Source organism: Ursus americanus, chromosome 12 (genome assembly GCF_024610735.1).
Source record: "Ursus americanus isolate L20-20 chromosome 12, mUrsAme1.1.p, whole genome shotgun sequence".
NCBI classification, from domain to species: Eukaryota; Metazoa; Chordata; class Mammalia; order Carnivora; family Ursidae; genus Ursus; species Ursus americanus.
In genome coordinates, this window is record NC_142138.1 from 3,761,574 (window position 1) to 3,769,962 (window position 8,389).

The window sequence follows — 8,389 nt, forward strand, 5'->3', positions numbered from 1 at the left end:
GGTGCATAGTAAAAGGTCATAAATCCTTACTGATTTAAAATAAAAGTACTTCTTGATTTACAACAAATGATATAACTTTTAAATACAAATGTGAAATGTAATGTTCAGAAAAAAATTATTTGACACCAAATTGGTAAATAATGTTGCACCTTTAACCATAATTATGATCAGTCCTAGGCTCCTCATCAATATTTAAACTGCAGCACTTAAGCCCAGTACACCCAAGGCACTAAGCGAAGGCTCCTGCATATCATCTATGACTTAAAGATAAAGTAATTTTGGGCACCTGGGTGGCTCAGTCTGTTAACCATCTGCCTTCAGCTTAGGTCATGATCCCAGGGTCCTGGGATCCAGCCCCTCCGTCGTGCTCCCTGCTCAGCTGGGAGCCTTTTTATCCCCTCTCCTTCTACTGCTTTCTCTCTCAAATGAATAAAATCTTTCAAAAAAAAATACCGTAATTTCAATTCCAGCAAGCATTGCCACCGATTGGAATTTAACTTCAATTTGGCCACCACTATATAATTCTTATCACACCTGATGTTATTATGAGAAGAGCATTGGCGCTTTCGGAGTCAAAAGACCTGAGTTTGAGTTCTGGTTCTACCACTTAAAGGTAAGGTGACCAGAGGCCTGACATTTAAAATTCTACGCATGTTCAGTTCCTAGAAGGGAACCTGGTACTTAAGCTCACAGACCCTAAAGCCGACTGCCAAATGCCTCAATGCCACTGCCACAACTCTGGGTGACGGGAATCACGGCAAGGGCAACGAGTCTCGTTAGGCTCCTAAGCTTTAGAGGGTGGTGTTCATGGCATCTCAGACATGCTTCCATCATAGCAGCTATTGCCTTCTCCCTTTGTAAATTGGTAAGATAAAACACTAACATAATTGGTCTCTCATCTGGATCTTATTGTATTCCTACTTGACTGCCTTGCCCCCAAACAACTAAAAATAGGCAGAATAAATAAATGAAGGGCTAAAGTGGAAAAAGTTCAGGCACGGTGCTAAGAGTGTCTGGTCCCGGATCTGGTTCTCACTCTCTGTGACTTCAAGCAGATGCTCCCCTCCCTGAAACTCCTCTCCATCTGTTGCACAAGGTGGTTGGTTCAGATTCTCCCCAAGCTCCCTCCTAATTCGGCCACTTTGCTGCCTGGCCGGGTTGGGCAGGGACTCGAGCTGGAGACCCTGGGGCTCTGCACCCAAGCCCACCCCATCAGGCCTTCCTCGGCCGGGATCAAGGAGCCTGCTTCTCCCACATGAAGCGGGGCCCCGTGACCCCCCACCGCGGTGCTCGCTCCCAAAAACCAGTTCGTAAGGGGCCTGGCAGCGCAAAAACCGCAGCTTTACCTCTGAACTCCCGGCGCGCCACAGCAGCTCCCAGCGCTCCCCACGCCGCCTCAGACTGACAGCCCAAAGGCGCAGGCGCGCGATGGCCGAGCAGATCGATGGGACGCGCAGGGCAGGCCCTTGGAGAAGGGACGAGCGCCGAGCTAATAGATTGTGCACAGAAAGCGTGCGTGCTTCCAGGAGGAGAGGAGGTGGGGTGGTCTCTTTCCTTTCGTTAATTCACAAATCATCACCGCCCGTTGAGTGTCCTTCCTAATGCTGGACTCCTGGAATCAACATGGGAACAAGTCACGGTCTCTCGCTTCAAGAAGTTCTCGTTCTACGACCTGCCCCCGACTACCAGTCTGTGAAAAGAGTTCATTGGGAGCCGCAGTTTTGGGCTAGCTTGTGGACAAATGTCTAAACGCCCTTGCAGGCCAGGGATTGCCAACTCCTCCTAGGTCTGCGATGTCTAAGGTGGAGACTCACATCAGCTTTTTGAACCAGACTCTATGGTATGGAAAACAAGCACCTTTAACCATCAAAACTGTGGGAGGAGGGGTGTCAGCGAAGACCTGATTGAGACAGTGACACTGAACAATGGCTTGAAGAGGGTGAGCGAGATGGATATCTTGTGTAAGAGCCTTCCAAGTAGACCCGTTAGCAAGTGCAAAGGCCCTGAAGAGCCTGCGTGTTCGAAGAACAGTAGAGAGGCCAATATAGCTTAAGGGAAGTGAGCCAGGTGGAAAGTGAATGATGATAAAGGTCAGAGGCAACGGGAGAGAGGGTGGAGAATTCGGAGGCATGGGTCTTGGAGGCCATTGTGAGGACCTTGAATTAAGCAGAGGAGGGGCATGGTATGACAGGTTTCTAAAGGATCACTCTGGTTGCTGCATTAATAGATTCCCTGGAATCAGGAAGTCCACCTAAGAGGCTGCAACTGCATGAGAGACCCCAAATGCCTACATCTAGACAACTACAAGAATTCTGAGATACAATAATAAAATAATTGTTGTTTTAAGCAGTTAGTTGTGGGGTGGTTTATAAGCTACAGTAGATAATAGGAACAATAGCCATTCTTTCCCACACATTCCTACAATTTCCTTATCTTTTAGAAGCTTCCTCTTTTTCTGTCCCTCTCTTAAACCTTGAGTTGCTTTAGCTCCTTCCAAGTTAAGAGAGTTTAATTTTTGCAATAAAAATAAAGGAGGTTGACTTCATTCAACAGTATTTATTGAGTGCCTAATATGTGCCAAGCAATGTCTTAGGTGCTGGGGAAACAGCAGTCAGGACTTGTAATTTTTCCCAGATTTTCAACCAGAATAATAAGAGCTCAGGTTATATGCTACTGGGGAGGGGTGGGGGGGGAAAGAACTGAGGCCTTTTTATCCATAAAACCAGATTATCTTTGCCCTGCCTTTCCTTCACTTTAGGATGCTGGTGATGACTTACTGAATAATTATTTATTTTACCTAAAATATAACACCAAGTATGTTGGTAAAAGGGAGCCATGGAGTTCTTGGCCACAGAGGCCTGAAACTTGACTACCCTTTCCTTCTGCAGCAAGACTCTCTCTCTCGTTATTAGCTCAAGAAAACAGAAGCCTTGGGAATTACAGCATGGTTTTGAGGTAAGAACTAGTTACGAAGTAAGAACAGCATTCAACCCCATATCTGTAATCCATTTTAAATGCTCATGTTTAAACTAGCAAATGTTTTCAGGGAACTTATTCCTGCAGTTGAGTAGTTTAGGGATTGCTTCAGTTTAAATGGGTTTTATTCCCTAGGATAGTGGTTCACAAACTTTTTGGTCTCTGGACCCTTTATACTTTTTTTTTTTTCAGAGTGTATGTGTGTGTGTTTGTGCTTGCACACACGTGCACACAAGCGAGCATGGGAGTGGGGAGGAGAGAAGGAACAGAGGGAGAGGGAGAGAGAGAATCTCAAGCAGGCTCCACACCCAGCTCAGAGCCCTACCAGCCCTACCCGGCTGGATCTCAGGACCCTGAGGTCATGACCTCAGTCGAAATCAAGAGTTGGACGCCCAATTGACTGAGCCACCCAGGTGCCCCAAGGACCCTTTACATTTATAAAGATTATTGGGGACCCCTGTAGCACCTGGCTGGCTCAGTCTGTGGAGCACGTGACTCTTGATGTTGGGATTGTGAGTTCCAGCCCCATGTTGAGTGCAGAGATCACTTAAAAACAAAATCTTTAAAAAGAAAATTATTGGGGACCCCAAAGGACTTTTGTTTATATGGATTATATGTGTTGATATTTACCATATTAAAAACTCAAACTGAGAAATTAAACATTATTTATTTTCAAAATAAAAATAATAAAACTATTACAGGGTAACATAAATACCATTTTTATGAGAACATATGTTTTCAAACAAAAGAATTAGTGAGAAGAATGCCATGCTTTCACCTTTGTGCAGATCTCTTTAATGTCTGGCTTAGTAGAAAAAGGCTGGATTCTCCCATCAGTTGTGATATATTGTTTTGGGTGAATTCCATGATAAAACCTGACTTCACACAGATACAGTTGGAAAGGGAGAGAGATTTTAATAGCCTTGTCAGATAGTTGTAGTTGTAGGTAATATTCTTTGGTACTACACAAAAACTCAGTAAGTGGCAGTTTGTTAAAGGTGAGTGGCAATGCAGAATTATCATGTCAGTGAGCATTTGCGGTCCAGTACCTGCACTTCGAATGGACATACAATTTGATGCATTCATCACTTGTACAATATCCTCCCAAATATTGACTCATTATATTTTAAAAATTATGTTTGTTCATATCACTACCAATCTTAATCAGAAAAGTCCTTTAAATATTGGAAAGCTGGCAAGCTTATGACAAATACAAGTTTTCCAAACCTCTGATTTTCTCTTGAAAGCTCAAATATTATCATTGGCAACAAATACTTTAGTGATTTTCCTTGAAGTGACTGGCTTACTTCATTAATTTTGATAGTTTTTGTGTACTCAAGGACCAAGATTTAATAAAATTATGTTGTTGCTTCATCAAAGACATTCTTGGTTTTTTTTTTTTAAGCTTTATTTATTTATTTGAGAGAGAGAGAGTGAGAGAGTGCGAGCAGGGGGAGGGATGGAGAGGAGAGAGAGAATACCAAGCAGACTCCCCACTAAGCAGGGAGCCCAACACGGGGCTCCATCCCAGGACCCTGAGATCATGACCTGAGCCGAAACTAAGAGCTGGCCTCCTAACCAACTGAGACATGCAGGGGTCCCCAAAGACACATTCTTAAGTGAAACGTACTTTGCTTTGTTATTATTATTTTTTTTTATTTTTATTGCAAGTGTGTAGCAGTGAAGAATACAATGCATATTAATACAGTTTGGTATCACTGCTGTGATTCATGCCAAAGCACCAGCAGTTTTAGCCACCATGGCTTTTCACCATCAGTGCAAATATCAATACAATGAAAGTCCGAAAATATTTTAGTATTATTATGAAAATAGTTTTCACCTGACAGATACCTTGAAAGGGTCTTGAGGACTCCCAGAGGTCCACAGAGCGTACTTGAAGAACTGCTGCCTCATGGATTCCTTCTTTCTAGCTCTCACTGCTTCTAGTATTTACATTATGGCACTCATCACAAAGGATTTTCATCCCCTTTTTCATGTTTTCTCTATTACACTGGGAGCCCTTGAAGGACAAAGGCTATATGTTATTTGCTCCTTTCTCCACAGGGCCTGGGACATGCTAAGTAACTAATACTAAATAAATTAAATTTTCTCATAAAATTTCCCTTGACCTCCCATTTGGTGGTGGAAAAACTGATCTGAGGGCCCCAGGTCACTGACAACATCTCTTTTCCTGAATGTTCCTTCTCATTAAGTCAATCTATGTTATCTCTTATGCCTAGCCTCAAGCTTATTATTTATTTTTATTTATTAATTACGTGGGAAGTACTTAATAAATGTGTATTGAATACAGGCTGTTCCCTATAATATTTGTTTCCTGTTCACATGTTTTCCCCAAGGGATATTTATATGTATGTTTTTATATGTGGTGGGGACTAGTTTCAGAAGGTCAAGCTCTAAAGTTCTCTTTGAACTGTGGGAGACAAAAGAAACCTTTCAAAAGTTGGGCCTTGGCTCAGAAATACTCTTCCCACGGTCTGCAAGAGCTCTCTCTTTGGGAATTTGCTGGCCACATCATAATATTCATCTACTCCATTTGGCTGTGGACTTGTCAGTGGGGCAGGAAATTATTATTTTTAGAGTACTAAGTGAAAGATAAAAATGAAAAGAGAAACTCTACTTTGGCAACCAGTTGCAGGTCCTAAAATATTTGTGTTTTATTTTTGTACATAAGCCCACCAGTTGCTTAACAGATTCATGGTAAGTTAGAGAGCAAATGATGCTATGGTGTTTTTTTTTTTTTTTAAAGATTTTATTCATTTATTCGACAGAGATAGAGACAGCCAGCGAGAGAGGGAACACAAGCAGGGGGAGTGGGAGAGGAAGAAGCAGGCTCCCAGCGGAGGAGCCTGATGTGGGGCTCGATCCCATAACGCCGGGATCACGCCCTGAGCCAAAGGCAGACGCTTAACCGCTGTGCCACCCAGGCGCCCCGATGCTATGGTGTTTTTATAAAGAGCATGGAAAGTAACTTCATTAATGGGGATGTCACTCTTTCCTTTCAAGCACACAGAATTTTCATTGTTGGTGGTTTTAAAGGTCTGAACCTGGACATTTACGCTTTAAACTGATGGGTCAGGGGGCGTCTGGGTGACTCAGTCGGTTAAGTGTCCGACTCTTGAGCTCAGCTCAGGTTTTGATCTCAGGCTCATGAGTTCAAGCCCTGTGTGGGCTCCATGGTGGAGCCTACTTTAAGCAAACAAACAAACATACAAACTGATGGGTCAGTTAAAAAAAAACACGTGATTCAGTCAGTTTGGTAATTTTTTTCCTCCTTTACTGAAAACAAAACTTTTCAAATGGCTAATTTTCCTCATTTTTACATCGGAAAGTATGGTTTGTGGGCCACGGTTTATTTATTGAACAGCTGTTTACTGAGTGACTACTATGTGCCAAGGGCAGTTTTAGGCCTTTACGGTATATTAGTGAACAAAAAAAGGATCCAACCCCCATGCTAGCAGGCAGAGGCAGCATACATTATAAATAAATTTAAATAATAAATGAGTAGGGGCGCCTGGGTGGCTCAGTCGGTTGAGCATCTGCCTTCAGCTCAGGTCATGATCCCAGGGTCCTGGGACTGAGCCCCACGTTGGGCTCCCTGCTCAGTGGGGAGGCTGTTCTCCCTCTCCCTCTGCCTGCTGCTCTGCCTACCTGTGCTCTCCCTGTCAAATAAGTAAGTAAACTCTATAAAAAAATAAATGAGTAAACTGTACAGCATACTAAAGGGTGACAAGTACTTTGGGAATAAGAAAAAGTTAGGCAGGGAGGAGGGACAGGGAGAAGAAAAACACCACCTTGGCAGCTGTAAAGTCTTAGAGTTTTATGGAGGTTCTTGAATTTGGGACTTGTGTCTCATTTAAATCTCTCTAATTTTCTATGTAATACATTCATAAGCAAATACAAAATGAACAGGTGAAATCAGTAAAAATGGTGGAGAAAGGCCCTCCAAAAATTCTTTCCCCCACAAAAGCAATGAGAATACTGTAAAAAATTGTCAAAATCAACTTTTTTGAATGTGCATCGTGAGCAGTGAAACAATCATGTCACTTCCTGTAGTATGTTGGTAATTAATACACTGCACTGTGTATTCGGTTCACACACACGCAGCAAAGAATGTAGTTGTGTCGCTTCCTTGTCTCCCAGTGATAAACCCATGTGATACTAAAAAAAAGATTACAGAAGTGGCCAACAAAATGAAAGTGCAGCAAAGAAAGGAAAGTGATAAGGCTGGAAGTGAAATTCAAATTGAACATAAATGGAATTCTAGAAGAAATAGCTGGTCATGGGAATGTTAACACCGCCTTCACGAGAGACCGTAGACCCGCAGCCAGAGGAATTTAGTGAAGGCTACTTCATCTACAAAAGGAGGAAAGTGGCTGTGACAAAAGGGTGAAGATATCCCAGAGGAACTGATGCCAGCAAAAACACACTTCGCATTCACCGAATTCCGAGAGATATTTCATCAGATTATGCATACAAGGGATAGAATATTGGAAGCTGATCCAAACGTAAAAAGGAGTAGGACAGTTCATCAAGGCATAGTGAAGATACTTATTCCATATTATAAGAAAAAAGAGGTGGATGGCTGGCTGGCTCAGTTAAGTGTCCAATGCTTGCTTTCAGCTCAGGTCATCATCTCGGGGGTGAGGGATCAAGCCCCCCATCGAGCCCCAGGTCAAGCCCTGCCTCTGGCGCTCTGCACCGGCGTGGAGTCTGCTGGAAATTCTTTCTGCCTCTCCCCCACCCCCTCCCCCTGCTTGAGCTCTAAGTAAATACATACGTACATACATACATAAAATCTTAAAAAAAGGAAAAAGAAAAAAGAGGCAAGCATTGTTCAAATTATTTCAGGTAGGTTTTTTGCAAAGAAAATTTAATTCTCAATTTCTCTAAATGCTTGTGATTACAATGTACTAAATAAATATTAGTTTTACCACGTTTTCATTTTCCTATACATTTGTCACTGACAGTAATACAGTTTTTGATGCTTTGACAAAAAATTCTAAAGGTCACAGAACAATGGTAATTTCTCCCATTGACTATTAAGATTTCTGCTTAGTTTCAACTTGCAGTGTCATTTTTACATTCTGGCGGTACTGTGAAAAATGAAGATTTCTTTTTTTAATTTAATTTTTGGGGGGATTTTTTTTTTAAGATTTTATTCTTTTGAGAGGGAGTGAGAGAGAAAGAGAGCACAAGTGGAGGGGAGGGGCAGAGGGAGAAGCAGGCTCCCCGAAGAGCAGGGAGCCCAATACAGGGCTCAATCTGGGATCATGACCTGAGCCAAAGGCAGACGCTTAACTGACTGAGCCACCCAGGTGCCTCCTCTTTTTGAGGATTTCTTCTATATAAAAATTTAGCAGGAAATTACGGTAAGTATGTGAAAAGATAGCAT

General features: G+C 42.5%; 1 protein-coding gene across 3 annotated transcripts in view; it reads right to left on the minus strand.

Annotated features, from left to right (window-relative positions):
* EIF2B3 (eukaryotic translation initiation factor 2B subunit gamma) overlaps window positions 1-1,413 on the minus strand; it is a 116,604-nt gene extending 115,191 nt beyond the window's left edge. For 2 of the 3 annotated variants that reach the window (XM_087865833.1, XM_045799700.2), the window contains exon 1: window positions 1,347-1,413. The gene's annotated coding sequence lies outside the window, so the exon portion shown is untranslated. The remainder of the gene's footprint in view (window positions 1-1,346) is intronic. The other variant, XM_045799701.2, reaches the window with a different exon arrangement.
* Between the last annotated feature and the right edge of the window lie 6,976 nt (window positions 1,414-8,389).